Below are 18,620 nucleotides of genomic sequence, written 5' to 3' on the forward strand. Positions count from 1 at the left end.
CAGCACTATTTACAGTAGCCAGGTCATGTAAGCAAGCTAAATGCCCATCGACAGACAAATGGATAAATAAGATGTGGTACATATATACAATGGAATATTACTCAGCCATAAAAAGGAACAAAATTAGGTCATTTGTAGAGATGTGGATGGATCTAGAGACTGTCATACAGAAGGAAGGAAGTCAGAAAGAGAAAAACAAATATTGTATATTAACGCATATATGTGCAACCTAGAAAAATGGTACAGATGAACCGGTTTTCAGGGCAGAAATAGAGACACAGATGTAGAGAACAAACGTATGGACACCAAGGGGGGAAAGTGGCGGGGGTGGGGTGGTGGTGTGTTGAATTGGGAGATTAGAATTTACATATATACACTAATATGTATAAAATGGATAACTAATAAGAACCTGTTGTATAAAAAACTAATTAAAATTCTAAAATTAAAAAAAAAAGACTAGATCTTAACTGTTCTCACCACAAAAGAAAATGAAAGCTATGTGATGTGATAGAGGTTTTAGCCAACACACTCAGTCATCATCATATTGCAATATATAAATGTATCAAATCATCACATTGTACACCTTAAACTTACACAATATTTTATTTCAATTATATCTCAGTTTTTAAAAAGACTATCTTTTGTGTCAATCATCTGTAGAAAGGGTGGTTTTAAAATCACCAAGATTAAAAGCAAGTATTCATATTGCCACAGACTGAATATCTCAGTTTCTGAACAGCTGGTGATTACAACCAAATTTATCATTTACCCATTACCATTACACAATCTGTTCTTGTAATGAAAGACAGTTATATAAAAGGACAAATGTTAGGCATCTATCCAAAGGAATGCTCTTGGAGTAACAGCTTCAGATACCAATTTAGATATAACCCATCTATTAAGAGGATTTCAAAGGAATATTGGGAGGGATTTTGGGGTAGTGATTTTTATTTTCTTCATTTGCAACTTAACAGTTACCCCACTAATATGTCCTATTGGTCTTGTCTTCTTTTTAACTACTTCTGACTTTTCCCGTCAGAGAAATCAACAAATATCTCATTCTGGAATGAAATCCAATCATTCAAGATCAAATCTCCATTTAGGACTTGAGAAAATAACCTTAATATATAAAACATCCTTGGATTTTTCCATGAAGTAATTGACTGTGCAAAATAGAAAATATTACTCATAACATGAAGTTATCAGCACTGTACTAGAGAAGACACAAAACAGCCGGTCCAGCTGTCTCAAAGGTTCTAAGGGGCAGACACTCAGTTGAAACATTTGCTTTGACTTCTCATTTGACTGTCAAGTCTAATTACATAAGGGTGATTTGTGGTCCACACTAATTAGCTAAGAGGTTTGGACATTAATCCACTACTCAATAAGCAGCTCTCTGCAATGAGGTGGTTTTCAAAAAAGACCAGTTCTGGCTTTATTGGTCTAGGATCTATTAGGATGAGGAGATATGCACACATGCTCCTGAATGCCAGCTGAAGACATGCAGACTGTACACTTTTACACAGGGAGCTCTTTCTTCCTGGTTCCCTCTATGTCTTGTGGGCGCATCACCCAAGAGCAAGTAGGGTGAGTTGAAGAAAGTGGGGAATACCACAAGGAGAACTTCAGTAAAAAGGAACCTGTGTATATCTGATAAAGGACTAGTATCCAGAATATATAAAGAACCCTTACAACTCAAGAATAAAAAGACTAATAACCCAGTTAAAATAGGGTTAATTCATGTTTTTCCAAGGTAGATATACGAATGACCAAGAAGCACATAAAAAGGTGCTCAACATTATTAGTCATTAAGGAAATGAGGATCAAAATCAAAATTAGCTATCACTTCACACCTACTAGGATGGCTAGAATAAAAAGTCAGATAACAATAAATGTTGGCAAAGATGTGGAGGAATTGACTTTATAGATGAGGAAACTGAGACACAATGAGGATACATAACTTCCCAAAGTCTCAAAGCTAGATTCAAACAAGGTTTTTGTCTTTAGAGTCCATACTACTATGCTATTTTGCATCCTCTATGTTCTGGAGCTTTCAGAAAGCTACTATGAAAATATCATAATCAAGCTTGCTTGGACAGTAATGGGATGGGCCAGAAGAGGAAAAAAAACATGTGGAGGAATTGGAACCCTCATACACTGGTGGTGAGAATATAAAATGGTGTTTTAGAAAATAGTCTAGCAGTTCCTCTAACACTTAAACATGGAGTGACCATATAACCCTGAAATTTCATTCCCAGGTATATACCCAAAAGAAAAAACATACATCCACACAAAAGCATGTACATGAATGTTTATAACATTATTCATAATGGCCAAAAGTAGAAACAACTCAAATGTCCATCAACTGATAAATGGATAAATAAAATGAGGTATATCCATACCATGGAATATTATTCAGCATAGAAAGAAATAAAGTACTGATACATACTACAACATAGATTAGCCTTGAAAACATTATGCTAAGTGAAAGAAACCAATCACAAAAGATCACATATGATATGATTTAATTCATAAAAAATGTCCAGAATGGGGAAATCTGTAGAGACAAAATAGAGACAGAGAATAGACTAGTGGTTTCTTAGGGCTGAGTGAGGGTGGATGGAGGGGGAGGAGGGATAGAGTGGAGATAGATAAAAGCTATGAAATTTCTTTCTGAGGTGATGAAAATGTTCTAAAATTGTGCTAATTGTTGCACATATCTGTGAATATGCTAAAAACCCACAGAATCATTCACTTCAAATGGGTGAATTGTATGGTATGTGGATTATATCTCAACAAAGCTTTTTTTTAAGGAAATAAAAAGGAAGCTGTGAGTATGATAAAAAAAACTCTCACTGGCTGCCACTGGTAGAAGTGAATGGCAAGAGGATGGAAGAAGAATAAGAAGGGCTGTGGAGAACCCATGGTCCCATCCAATGGCAAGTTAGTAAATCAGATGAGTGGCCTAAGAGTCACACAGCTGGCATGACAGCATCAGAGCCCCTTCATTCATTTAGTCATTTAACAAATGTTTATTGAGCACCTTCCATGTGCCAAGTTATGTTCTAAGAAAGTGAGATATAGCTGTAAACAATTGTTTGAAAAAGAGAGAGAGAGAGACGGTGAAGGATGTTTACCGCAGTATTGCTGTGCTCTAAAAAACTGGAAACAACCTGACTCTCCATGAGGAATGGTTAAATAACCATGATGGAATTTTGTGCATCTATGCATTTATTTTAAATTATTATTGCAGTCTATAACAACGGACCTGATAGTATATTGAACCATATGAAATTACCAATCTTATAGGTCAAAATGGTCAAATATTGGCAAATATTGTTATGTTAAAAAATACATTGCATGTAGGCTCATCAATTGTAACAAAGGGACCACTCTGGTGGGGGTTGTTGATAATGGAGGAGGTTATGCGTGTGTGGAGACAGGGGATATATGGTGAATCTCTGTACCTTCCAACCAATTTTGTTATGAACCTAAAACTGCTCTAAAAAATGAAGTCTATTAAACTGTAAAAAAAATGCACACTGTGTTTAATAATATATGTATCTATATTTGTATATGTTTTCACTAGGATAGGGGAAAATCTGAAAGATAAATACTTGGCTGTTACTATTGTGTATGCTAGGAGGGAGAGAAATATCCGTGTGTGTGTGTGTGTGCGCCTGTGTTGAGGAAGTATTAACTTTTTCTTTATATACCTTCACATTGTTTCATTTGTGACAATTATGCATTACTTTCATAATTAATAAGCATAATCAAAAATTACAAATAAAAAAGAGAACACAGGAGGTGCTTATGGAACTGAATCCACAATCCAGATTCATCATCCTTTATCTTCAAGTTTAGTTTTACGGGCAGACTGTCTAGACGTGAACACCCACCATATGCTGAGGAAGTTGCATAGAAATGGGAATTAGCTATGCATCTGGACTGTCTCGATAGCTACTCAAAAGGAAACACAATAAAAATAGTTTTGTAACATTTGTGATAAGACTACAGTACAAAGATTGATCAATTGACGTCATTAAATCAATTGCCCTTTGTGAGAGTTTCTGAGGACAAAGAAGTCCAAGGTATTTATGTGCAACATGAAATATGAGGTAGGAAATCAGCAGAGATAAGATTTCAGTACATTGATGTGTACCTTGATGGATTCCAATTTCCCTCCCTAACTCCTAAACGAAATCACAAACATTTGCTTCAAGTCTGGAATAAACTTGGAACACAGAGCTTATTTCTTCTTTTTTTAATGAATTGCACTTTATATCATGCTCCTCCTGGGCACCTAAGAACATCGGCAGCATCACAACTCGAGAGGTATGGTGGGATCGTGGTTACAGGCACAATCTCTGGGCACAGGATGCCTGGGTTCAAACCTCAGTTCTGCCACTCACTGATTTGGACAGCCTCCTCCACCTTCACGTGTGTCCAGTTTCCCTATGTGTTCATTTATAAGGTGGGGATGACCATGAAAAGTTCCTCTAGGGACTGTTACGAGGATTAAATGTGCTAATATAGGTAAAGCATTTAAAATTGTGCCTGTCATTAAGCCTTATATGTTTTGTGCATTAAAAACTTCTCACACCTAAATAGACGTTTCTCCAAAGAAGATATACAGATTGCCAACAAACACATGAAAGGATGCTCAACATCACTAATCATTAGAGAAATGCAAATCAAAACTACAATGAGGTATCACCTCACACTTGTCAGAATGGCCATCATCAAAAAATCTACAAACAATAAATGCTGGAGAGGGTGTAGAGAAAAGGGAACCCTCTTGCACTGTTGGTGGGAATGTAAACTGATACAGCTACTATGGAGAACAGTATGGAGGGTCCTTTAAAAACTAAAAACAAAGTTACCATATGATCCACCAATCCCATTCCTGGGCATATATCCAGAGAAAACTCTAATTCGAAAAGATACATGCACCCCAGTGTTCACAGCAGCACTATTTACAATAGCCAAGACATGGAAACAACCTTAATGTCCATCAACAGATGAATGCATAAAGAAGATGTGGTACGTATATACAATGGAATATTACTCAGCCATAAAAAGAATGAAATAATGCCATTTGCAGCAACACGGATGGACCTAGAGATTGTCATACTAAGTGAAGTAAGTCAGACAGAGAAAAACAAATATTGTATGATATCACTTATATGTGGAATCTAAAAAATGATACAAATGAACTCATTTACAAAATAGAAACAGACTCACAGACATAGAAAACAAATTTGCAGTTACCAGAGGGGAAGGGGAGAGGGAAGGGATAAATTAGGAGTTTGGGATTAGCAGATACAGACTATTATATATAAAATAGATAGCAACAAGGTCCTATTGTATATTCAATATCTTGTAATAAACTATAAAGCAAAAGAATCTGAAAAAGAATGTATATGTATGCATATATATGTATATATATGCATATATACGTATATATGTATATACATATATATAATCACCTTGCTGTACAACAGAAACTGACACAACATTGTAAATCAACTATATTTCAATAAAACAAAACAAAGCAAAAAAACTTCTCACACCTTTGGCATGTTTTTCAAAAACTGGATATTACATGCTATTTTCTCTCATTCACTCACACACATGTATTGATTGACTCCTGCCTGCCAGGCACTGTGCTAGGTGTTCAGAATAGTAAATGAATGAATGAATGAGTCTCACAATTTCTGTGTTGAATGGTCCACTGCACATTTCAAAGTGTGCATATAATAACCTATATTATAAATCACTATATTTTTTCAATGCAGAGAACAAACAGAAGTTGTTGGGGTTATATAATTAGTGGTGAAAGAATACACAAGTTTGAAATAGGACAGCACAAACTAGATCCTCAAGGAGGAATGTCACAAACATGAGTGTGGCCACAGGACTTGACACCCCAACTGGGCATTTGTGGTATGACTATAAATTACTGAGGCTAAATCCACAATCCAGAAATTTGACCTTGTTACCTCATGAGTTTGGTGAGTAACATCAACGCTTGGCCAAGTTTAGAGCACTATGTCTGCAGGTAACCATGCAAATTCTCACTGGCCCACATGCACAGGCCTGAGAGAAAGCAGAGAACCAAAAAAGGGGTCTAACCAAAAAATGCTGAACTATGTGCCCCTCTTTTTAAATCTTTTCTCCCTGGGTTTCATGGGACAAGAGGAGAACACTTCAGTGTACTGGTTTGTGATTTCTGTGTGTTTGGATGTGTAAACAAAGGAAGAGATGACTGTGGAAACACCAGTGATCACTGGAAACTTAGGTCACCAGCAGCGTTTTCGTGGCTCAATGATTTCTCCAAATCAGTGAGGCTATGGTTTTGAGGAGACTTGACAATAATGCAGCAGACCCTGTTTGATACCCGCCCGGGTCCTTGGACTCTTTAATCAGTAGAAATTGATAAGAGGCCAGATGAGGAATTCAGGCAAGGCTTTACTAGGACTCATGTTGCAGCAGGGCGGGGCGGGGAGGGTGATGGGGAGGCTGAGCTGGCCCCTTAAATGGGGTGAGGGCCGATCGGTGGGTGGCTCAGGAGGCTTGGCTTAAGTGGCCTGCGACCCCCTTGGTGGTGCTGTGTGCAGGGATCATGTGCAGGACCCTGCTTTTGCTCTTGGCACCTCAGAAGTGGCAGCTGGGTTTTGGCCTTTTTGTATCTTGCTGTTCATAATTTGCCCCAACTGCACATGCGTGCGGTTATTTTTGGTCCCTTATAATTTCTTCGTACTCTGATGCTGGAGGGGACGTTTGTCCAGGTGCAAGCACTCTGGTAAAGGATCCCAGGTCCCGGGCTATCTCACATGCAGGAAAATGCTTAGTGTACCCTGAAAGCACTGGCCGCCATTCCATTCACTCATTTGTTTATTCATTCTGCAGTTATAGCTCTTTCTATGTGCCTAATGGTATGCTAAAAACTGAAATTACAAAGATTTTTTAAAATTCAGAGCAAAAAAACAGGTACTCTCCTCTAAAATTTACAAAGGTTCACTCAGAAAAGAGTCAAAGTTCCTAGCAAAATAAATACACAATTTGGTATTGCTTTCATGTGGGCAACCATCAGCCTAATATGGCATTATATCAACTGACCACAATTCAGGTACTAATTTCTCCGGAGCTGGTACAAAGCTTAGGAAGTCTCGAGAAGCTAGAAGATAAGTAAGGGATCTTTCCCAGCATTGCTCCTGAAGGAACACTAGTCAAAATTATGCTTAGAAATGTTATTCCTATTGAGGATAAAGAAACAATACCTACCTGGAAACATTGCCATAACAGTAGGCATCTTTCTATTTTTCATGAGGCAAAGTTCAGCTTTAAGTAACACTCCCCAGCAGACAGCCCCCTCAGCTGGTCTTTATGCACTCTCTGGAGGTTACCCCCATGAGTACACCTCCTCATCTGGAGACGTTCTTTAATGCCCATGCTTCTCTCCAGGTCTCAGCATCATATTGTCACTGGGCAGCTGTAAAATCTTTATAGCAGCAGGAATCTATTGACTGGTGGGTAAACCGTACATGCAGTAAAAATTCTGTGTGTCAGAATTCAGAAGTCAGGGCAGAGTCAGGCATCTTGCTGCATGCCTGCTAATGTAGAGTTTCTTGGAAGTCAGAGAATCCTTTCATTAGGGCATTCCCACCTGTTCACTCACCTTGCCCCGCCCAAAAGATTAATACATAAACAACCAAGCAATTAAATAAGGCAACCAGTTGAAAAATTTGTTCAAAATATGGAAATTAAAAACACAAAGAAATCATATTTGTTTGAGGACCTAAAGGATCCAGATATAATACTTGAGCTGCCCAAGAGGTCAGGGAGGGTCTCTTTTTCAACGCAGAAAAATTTCATTTTCACAGTTGCATTGTGAAAATAACCTACAATGCAAAAGATGCCCTAATTCTGCCATTTGCAAAGAGGAGTTCTCTGAGGGTTATCTGCTACCTGACCTGTTCCAGGCTCACACCCTGTCTAGACCAAGCTGGCCATTATCAGCAACCTTTAGGTATTAATCAAAAACCTACTCTGACCTGCCTAGCCTAACAAGCAGGGTGTGATAGAAGATGCAAGAGGAAGAGGAAACTCTGTTGCTCCAATGATTATAACTCTAAATAAAGAAGCTTCAGGCTTGATACTCTCCATTCCATCTGAGAGATGGCTGAGATGGCAGGGTGCTTTCCAAGCCCTTGAACAAAAGAATCCATTTTTTTCTAACTGCTTACTGAACAATCTCTCTGACCCCAGATGGAAGGGAAGAAGCATTTGAAGCCCTATCGCCCTGAGGGGTCCCTATCAGTAGGTCCAGGTCCATCCATAAATTTCAGTCTGTCTAATAGAACCCTAAGATGACCCTCCACCACACCTTCTTGCCCAAGACTCCTGTGGGCATGGAAGGAGGAGGGCCGTTGGTGGTCTCCTCTTCCCAGCGCCCCATGCAGGGTGCCCCACCTACTTATAGATACGTGGTCAGCTCCAAGGAAATGACAAGTGGTCTTAGTGGTTTTATTCCTCTTATTCCTCTTTTGCATAAGGATTAGGAGCAAGTACTTCCAAAGGAATATAACATTCTTAGGAAGAAGAGGCACTCAATTGAGAACCATGCCTAACCCTGACCTCTACCTCTGCTCTAAACATGCCCTTGTAGGGAGCTCCATGGCCATGGTGATACAATGGTACCAGGTGACCAGGCCCACGTGATGGAATGCCTGACTTAATCCATTCATTGAACAAATACTCACTTACACATCTGCCATGTTCCCGGATTTTCCAATGCTAAATTTTCTGGCCAAATCATTTAAGAGTCTAATTCCCAAGTATGAAGTGGTAACAGGAACAGGAATGACACAGAGATGTGCAAGTTATGTACTGCACAAAGGTACTCAACCAAGGAGGTGAGTAGGAATTGAAATCTAGCCCATGCTCCTTTTACCAAGCCGGGTGCCCATGGGGCTACATCTGCCCAGGGGAGTACACCTTTCCCTAATGTACAAAAAAAAAATTTCTAGTCAAACAGAGGCCCTATGCTATACAACATACTATAGTACCCCATTATGAACTTTATCCCCAACAGATGATGTAATTTGCTATTGCTTCAGTCTCCCCATCTGTAAAATGGGGACAATAGCACTTCTTTGTGTTTTATGCCTTGAGATAGTCATTGTAAGAAGCAGACTGAGCTCACTAGAAAGAAGGTCTTCAAAGAATGTAAAGCTCATATTAAATATTAGACTTTATTTCCTCACTTTGTCCCAAGAAAGTGCTACTTACTAGCTATCGGTCATCCTATGATCAGAGAGGAAAATAAAACTGTTTTGTAGCCCTTGCCAAGGAAAGTTAATGAAAACTCTTACTCCACTAGCTATGTAACGGCCATGAGAAAGACCCACCTAGGACTAGCTGCACAGCTAAATGCCTATTCAGGAACCCAACGGAAACTTCAGATCGATTCTTCATCAACTGTGCTCTCAAGTTTTATATGAAAACAAAGGTCATAAACAGGACTACTAACCAATTTTTGCAAAGAGATGGAGAAGAAGGGGACTTTCTTTCCTTGAGAGCAGACAATGTGCCTCTCTCATCCTTGAGTTTCAGGGCCTGAATTGAACAGTGGTTGTTCAATCAATGTTTGTTGACATTTGTGCTGAGTAGCCCAATATGCGCTTCCAAGAGGCTGATCTCCCCTTCAGCGGAGAGATGGGGATCCAGATAAAGGATTAGGAGGGTCCTAAATAATTCATATGGAATCATCTAATTTGGTTAAACCTACAGAAAAGGGACTTAAATTTCCATGTTTAGAAACTTCCTGTATCTAATCTAAATCTTGCATGTTCTTATTCCAGCATTAATAGCATCAGAAAGCATGGCTTTGAAGCAATCATTCTGATTCTACTGATCCAGACTAAAAGGTTGACATTTTAAGGAGTACAAATTTAACTATATGAATACGCTCCTTTCAACTTCTAAATGAATTTATCTTTCCAGGTAAAAATCTAAACGAACTAATGTTAGTGTCATTCGGTCATTCTATGACCGCTTGCTCTAAGGACAGTGCTTCTGAATTTCTTTTTGCCCAATTCATCATTCAGTTATAGACTGTATCTTCAGCCTTGAAGGCCAACAGATGGCTTGCTAATTATCTAACTTAAAGAACACGTCATGACCGTAGTAAAGAGAAAGCAAGTCCTGTGGTCCCCATCTTGGTGGCTGGCAGAACCTCACTATCTGAGGTCAGGCTGCTCTTCTCTTCCTCTGATTCATTTCTCTCCTGAGAGTTAAGGAAGCAATTTGCAGAGGGGTAGATTCTCGTGAACAACACTCACCTGGGCTTTAAATGCGTTTCCTCTGGTTTCAACAGCATCGATTCCTGCAGCACACACAGTGACTACTCAGCCACTGAGTGGCTTCATTATTCTCCCAAGCAGATGGCTACTTAGGAACGTATTTACCGCCACCTTGTGGAACCAAAGCAAACACACTTGTAAAAAGCCTGTTCTATTCAATTTTTTGTCACTTGAAATTTTTTTTCTCATTTTTTATCACTTTTTCTTCTCTGGGAAGGAGCTTCCGTGCTGCTCTTGTTACAGGAAGCATCTCGCACCTGGCAGGGAAAAAAACAATCCTGCTTGCTTCACGGACTGTCATTCTTGGTCAAAATGGAGCTATGACATACGGAGAGCAAAAACTGCCATTCCCTGGAAAGCTCCTAAGCCTCACCGACAGTGCCAGGAATTGAACCATAATCCCAGATAATTGTATTTACAAGAAAGGGCCTGCCCATAATCTGCCCAAAAAATAATGTTATTCACATGTGTTTCGTATAGAGATCCACATACATTGGCGTAGCCATGTTTGGATTCTAATCTTAGGCTAGAAAATTAGCCTGACCTAACAGAAGTGTTTAAAGTTGCCTGCCGTACAATATATCACATCACTTGCTTTCAATGCAAGGCATGGTCTGGTTTATTTTCCATTGCATTTTTCTGTTGCAAAGACATTTCTATAGCTGTATATATCTCTATAGATGGCTTTAAGGGAAGGGCTTAGAAGTAAGACTATACCCATGTTTGGATAAACATATCTATCTGTTTTACCTCAGAGTGAACTATCTCATCATGGGAAAGTTTAAGTCTGTTAAATATACACCAAAGTTTTTAAAGGTTTGATTATAAGCAATGTGTCTGTTTTTAAAAAAATACAAAACCTTTTCACTTTGGAAGAAGCTAGTTTTGTACAGTTCTTCTTAGCAGCTACGATTTTTAATATCTGAGTAGATAACTTATATTACTGCAGCTTTGGCCTGAACCAACATAATGGTTACTAAAACTATACAACGTGGGCATTAAATCTGAACAGATACAATGTACGAAGCAGCTAGAACCGTCTTTCAGCAAAGCTCCTTCTTTCATGAAACCTACTATTTTTACTGGAAGAGAGAACTGACTCTAACCAGGGTTGTGATTTTCTCAGCACAAATACCTTTACAAGGCCTAAGAGATTCTGGAGTTGAAAGTTCAGTAGAGGAGGAGGGGAAGAATGTGGGGCTCTCTCAGAAAAGCTCAGGAATCTCCTAATACTAATGTAAGAACATCTGGGAGGGAAAAAAGTGTGACACAAGGCAGGCCCCAGAAAGGGAGCCAAGCAAATGCTTTTTCCCATGTTGGTCAGGAGCCCTGTAAGTTTCAGTCTCAGGTTTTCAGAGTATGGTCAAAGCTAGGAGGGAACATAACAGGTCAAAAGTCCCAGGAGTGGAATAAGTAATGCAAGGAAAATAAAGTTGAAGAGAACAACAGATTGAAAAATAAAATGCATTCTTGATACGGTGCGATAGGCCCTATTTTTTATTACTAAGCCCTCAAGAAGAGAAGTAAAAGAGAATCCAACTGGAAGTAAGAAAGATCCATGAGCTCTATTCTGAGGAAAGGAAGTAAATTAGTCACCAAATATTTATTCAGAATGTTGTGGTGGCCATTGGTGCTGTTCATCAAAGTGATCAGTCTCCCAGGTTCAGGGGAGAATTGTACTTCCTAGCTCCCAGGTGATTGGGTAAGGCCATGTGATTGGTTTTGGTCAATGAGTAGACAGCAGAAATGACATGGGTCACTTCCAGGACAGAACACTAACTTGATGCAAGACTCAAGTTCTCTATTCCATGTGGCACGGTGGCCTGTAATTCAGGGTGGTAGCTGCTTAGCCACCCTGGGTCTCTGAGAGAATGCACACAGCCCCTTGGCTATCTGCACTGAACATGTAATGTAAGTGAGAAACAAACCTTTATGGTTTAGGCCATTAACTTTTGGGAGATGTTTGTTACTGCAACATGATGAAGCCAATCCTGACTGATACATACCCGCAATAGAGGCAATATGCTTGTCTTTTTGAAGTGGACAAAGGTGTGTGACACGTCCTTATATTCAGGCAAAGAGTACCTGAAGCTTGTAGTGGAAAGGCAGGGAGGGCATTGTCTAGTGTGAGAAAAACCTTACATTTAAAAGCAGCTTTCTGTCTTCTCAAAGGAAGACTGAATTCACCTGCCAGGTTATTGCTACCTTATTTTAAGAAAAACGCCAAGATGTGCCCTTTGGTTACATTAGTGCAAATCAAGAACACTCCCAATGGTTGTTAGAAAAGAAAAAAAAAAAACAAAACTCTAATTTAATTCAGCTCTTTTAGGGAAAGGAGTTAAGCCTAGATTTGGAAATGTCTAATTGTTACACAGAGTTGAGTCAATGCTTATTACAGATAAAATACACATTCATAAAATGTCACTAAATTTGCTGTACTTTTTTGCCATTTTGTATCTTCTCAAGCAACAGATATTGAAAGTACAAGCCAGAGCGTGGGGGCGGGGGTCCATTAAATTGTCTGACTATAAAAGGAACTGTTCCTCTACAAGCACTGAGGAACCGCCAGTTTTAAGCAACAGATTCTTACTTCATTTCTAAGAAGGCTGGAACTGACAGTACAGTCAGTGTCCTGGATGCAAGGTGGGGATGAAAACTCCTCCACAGAACACCATTTCTGCTTCATGCACCACTGCAGTTCTGCTACCTGGTGTATATGAGACCCGCCATCTTTGAATTTCCTGCCCTCAGACTGATTAATATTGACATACACATATAGGCATGTCCCTACATATAGGTTCATTCTAAAGGCAGATCTTGAGAAGATCAGAAATGAGACAAACTTGAAAGACCATAGACAAGGTCACCCATAGACAGACCTGGCCAAGATAGTTAAGATGCCACTTCAGTCTGACTCTTTTATCTTATGGAATTCAACACCAAGAGGCAAGGCTTTCAGTCCTAGCTCCAGCTGGCCACGTGTCGGTAAATGAAAGCAAGGTGCTGTTTGCTACACTGCGTGAATGTGTTTAGAGCTTGGCACCAGCAAATTTATGTTCTATTTTTGTAAACCTGTTTGTAAAATATACCCTCTACTTGACCAAGAGTATAATGATGTCTACAGCTAAAACTACCAACAAGAGGAAGGTCTAAGGATTTCAGAACTAAACAAGCTATTGTTTTGTTGGTTTTCTTAATCTACTGCTTACTGTATTTAGTGTCCTCCTCATAACAGGCACCATATTAAATGCTTTTTATTGCTTATTGTCTTTATTATACACAACATCACCTATATAGCATAAAATGCTATTGTCCCCATTTTAAGGAGGAGAAAAATGAGGCTTAGAGAGGTTAATTAAACTGCCAAGGTAATTAATTAGCACCTTAACTGAGATTCACAAACAGGTCTGTCTGTTTTCAAAGCCTGGGTATGTATTTCATAACACCATTCTACCTGACTACTTTCCAGAAACTGCAGCCATCTGGTTTAGGGTATCGTGGACACTCTTTGATCTTTTATAAACATTTCTCATTTGGAAATGGTGACTATTCGTGTCACCTTCAAATAAAGGAGCATCAAGGAAGTCAGAATTATGAGATCATAGACCTGGAAAAGGCCTGAAAGCTGAACAGTGATGTGGTGGACTCCATCACGCACTAACAAGAGGTGGACAAGTCAGTGACTATAACTCAGTGTAACCATCTCAACAGCCAACTGGACTGTAGACTCTGAAATGAGTGTTATTTTCCGAAGTGAACATATGCTTTAATGTATCAGTTTTCGGGTGTTTATTTTTAAAATCAACCACTTTACTGAATCATCACACCTTGCATGTGCATTGTAAACAATAAATCCAAACATCAGTTAAGGACAACACTACGTTACTAATTGTATCGTAACCAAGATAAACCATTCTTCATCTGAAAAACCTTTCCCATCTTCATCATATATATTTTTTCAATGACTAGAACATTAAGTCTTTCATTGTGGACCTGTATATTTATATATATTTATTTTATGTATATTTGGTAGGTTTTGTGTGTGTGTGTGTGTATTTTTACTGGTCAAGTCATTTTAAAAATCACTAGTCACTTCTCTGTGTTTATGATAAAGTGTGTACCTTCTCATCAGTAGAAGTCATTAAGTTATTTGGAAGCTTTTCGATTTTAAATAAATGTTGATATTTTCTCCCTCTTTTTAAATAATTATTTGCTTTGAATTCATCATTAATCCATTTATATTATTCTTACCCAAGTACTTTATTTTAATTTATTTATTTTATTTATTTTATTTTATTTTTTTAAATGTATGTCTGTATCATTTTAAATTTTTATTTATTTATTTATTTATTTTTGGCTGTGTTGGGTCTTCGCTTCTGTGCGAGGGCTTTCTCTAGTTGCGGCGAGTGGGGGCCACTCTTCATCGCGGTGCGCGGGCCTCTCACTATCGCGGCCTCTCTTGTTGCGGAGCACAGGCTCCAGACGCGCAGGCTCAGTAGTTGTGGCTCACCGGCCGAGTTGCTCCGCGGCATGTGGGATCCTCCCAGACCAGGGCTCGAACCCGTGTCCCCTGCATTGGCAGGCAGACTCTCAACCACTGCGCCACCAGGGAAGTCCTATTTATTTATTTTTGGCTGCGTTGGATCTTTGCTGCCTCACGCGGGCTTTCCCTAGTTGCGGGGAGAGGGGATTCCTCTTCATTGTGGTGCGCAGGCTTCCCTTTGCGGTGGCGTCTCTTGTTGAGGAGCACAGGCTCTAGGAACGAGGGCTTCAATAGTTGTGGCTCGCGGGCTCTAGAGCGCAGGCTCAGTAGCTGTGGTGCACGGACTTAGTTGTTCCCCAGCATGTGGGATCTTCCCGGACCAGGGCTCGAACCCGTGTCCCCTGCATTGGCAGGCGGATTCTTAACCACTGCGCCACCAGGGAAGCCCCCCAAGTAATTTTTTAAAAACAGAACTCAATATTTGTGCTCAAATCTGATAATCATTGTTTCATGCAGTCCCCACTGAGTGAAAAATTATTCAGTATATGAACAAATAATTAAAGCCAAATTGTTAGTTTTTATGCATTCGAAGTATTTTTTAGGAACAAATAATCATACTAAACATAACCTTAAGCTTAAATAGATCTCTTAATTTCATAGAATATTCATATATAGTAATAAATGAAAACTATATGAATATTTGTCATTTTTTACTTTCTCAAATTTCTCTCTGGAAACTTCTTAAATTTAAGAAATTTGTTAAAGTAGGTTAAAGCATGCTACTTTTCTCTTTTCCTGTAAATTGTATTCAGAAATAACATACATAAATAAAAGTTTAGAGACCATAAGTATAACACCCAATGAATTTTTTTTTTAATTATTAGCACCTTTAATTATTATTTATTTATTTATTTATTTATTGGGCTGTGTTGGGTCTTCGTTTCTGTGCGAGGGCTTCCTCTAGTTGCGGCAAGTGGGGGCCACTCTTCATCGCGGTGCACGGGCCTCTCACTATCACAGCCTCTCTTGCTGCGGAGCACAGGCTCCAGACGCGCAGGCTCAATAATTGTGGCACACGGGCTTAGTTGCTCTGCGGCATGTGGGATCTTCCCAGACCAGGGCTCAAACCCGTGTCCCCTGCATTAGCAGGCAGACTCTCAACCACTGCGCCACCAGGGAAGCCCACCCAATGAATTTTTATGAAATGAAGAGACACGTGTAACTTGCACCCAGATCATGAAACAGAACATGACCAGCACCCCAGGGCCTCCTCCCAGTCACAACCTTCTGAGAGTAACCAGTAAGCTGACAACCCCATGGCTTCGTTTTGTCTCTTTTCATATTTCATATAAATGGGATAATCCAGTATGCACTCTTTGTGACTGTTGCCTTCCTTCAATATTGTGCTTCTGAAATTCATCCCCATCGTTGCATACAGTTACAGTTTGTTTATCCTCATTGCTGTATAGTACTGTATCGTAGAATATACTACAATTTATTTCTCCGTTACACTGCTGCATGGCACATGCATACACCAAAACATTATGCCTATTTATCTAAAACTCAAATTTAACAGAGCCTCCTGCATTTTGCCAGGTAACCCTAATCCTTGCCAACACCATTGTCAGTAGAAGTGCCTACTTTCTTTAAAAAACAAACTAAAACCACTTGCTACCCTTGTAGAATTGCATCTACAAAATAAAAGTGAACATTTAACAGTTGTTCAGTTCATTTGAATGAACAGGGAAACTGGTTTGTTCAGGAGTATCTCTTTCTCCAGAAAAAAAAAAGGTCCATTTTCTGTAATGAAGTATGTCTTTTAGCTGTTTACATTTATTAAATCAACTGGAACATGGCCAAGTCTTTATTTTTGATGTGTAAACAGCCTTAATTGTGTTAACAGTTTGCTTACAAACATAGATGTTGTAGTTATAACAATGTTTATTATTTCAATGAAGTCCTTTTATTCTTCATAGCATATTACAAATTACAAATTAATTAAGCCCTACAACAGCCCTTCACCACCACCCCAGGGAAAAAGGGAATACAGTTCCAAAGTCAAGATATGAACCAACTGGTCACAAAGTAAATTTCAAACCTAAAACCAGAGATCTGGTCTCCATGTTCCAAATACCAAGCTCACATCAAGGGGGAGCATTAATATTCCACCTAACAAAAACTATTGCCATTCTGCTTTTCCATCTAAAAATGGGAAAGAGAGTTGGGGGTCAGGGAATGCTGAACTTCCAACAAACTGCTTATTTTTTTTCTTAGATATAAGCGTCATCAGCAAGGTTTCAGCCTCAGTAAAGTTCTGATTTGTTTTTTGATTCTAAAAATGTGTACGTATCAAGACCACCAGGTTCAGACAAGTGATAGCCACAGAAAGCCAGAAAAATATAGATTCGTGAAAATTTAGGGGGTGTCCAGAGGAAATTCTAATATTAAATTCCAAATTATCATTTGCTGAGGAATTCTGAATTAGAAATATTCTGCTGTTATCTTCCAGTGTGATTACTAAACTAGTACTGAAAATTACGGAACTAGTACAATAAAACTGGTCTACATTTCTCTCTTGACTTTCCCAGCCACAAAAATCTTGGCATGGGGGAACACTCCTAAAATGATTATTGTTCAATCCAGATTCTGAATGAAAGTGAGACTCTGAGGTTGTGTTGGGAACAGTTGGGATATTTCTGGGGAAAGCATTTCTGTCTAATTCCATATTTGTCTTCAAATATTAACCAATGATTTATGAAACTTTCCTTGACAAGTAATATTTTAAAAAATAGAAATTGTGTATTTTCCAGAGTAGTTTTCACCCTGAATTATCCCCTTAGTTTCTCTGGAAATATCTTCATCAAATTGCTTACACTAAAGACTTTTGTCCCTTTCTTTGCACTCCTTTTCTATTGAATGAAGGAAAATGGCCATTTAAAATGTAAAAATGTAAGTCTAAGTATGATTGGTGGCTATGTACTGAAAAATAAAAGTGTGAGATCTAGAGGACACACAATTGGGGGTGACAAAACATAAAGTTTTGTTCACAAGTGCAGAAAGTTAGACAAAATATATTCTTTAAATTAAATGAGCCAAAGATACACTATTGGGTAAGGAAGAAAAGTTGGCAAAGAGTCACAGAATTAAAAAGGGAGATATTTTTTTAGTGATGATCTTTACACAGTCAACTATGATCCAGTATGGACAGAGAAAAATATGTCTATTTTGTTAAGTAGGCAGCTGTTTAGCTGAAAAGGGGATTTTTAAGAGGTGAATTAGTGATGTCCCTTCAAGTCCATGAAAGGTTTGAAAGGTTCCTATTTACCCCACAAAACTGGTCATCCTCCCATGACCCCCACCCCTGCCATCTTCCTCATCTCCATAAGTGACCCATCCATTTCCTCATGTCACACACCCAGGAGTCATTGTTAATTCTCTCTTTTCCTCATTCTTCTCCTCATTCAATCCATAGCCAAACATTGTTTTTTCTATCTCCAAATTATGTCATAAATTGGTCCACCCGTCCCCGTCCTGACCTACACCTCCCCCTGTTCAGGCCCCCGTGATAGCATCAGGGCAGCAGCGTCCTACATGCCCTCCCTGCTTCCATGCTGTCCATCAACAGACCATTCGCCATGTAGCAGGCAGGGTACCTTTTAAACTCTTATTATTAGATCATATCACATCCTGACCTTTTTTTTTTAATTAAAAAGACAACTGAAAAAAAAAAAAAACCCTATTGTTCAATCAAACTTCTTAGTACAGCCCAC

This window comes from Balaenoptera musculus, chromosome 6 (assembly GCF_009873245.2).
Source record: "Balaenoptera musculus isolate JJ_BM4_2016_0621 chromosome 6, mBalMus1.pri.v3, whole genome shotgun sequence".
NCBI classification, from domain to species: Eukaryota; Metazoa; Chordata; class Mammalia; order Artiodactyla; family Balaenopteridae; genus Balaenoptera; species Balaenoptera musculus.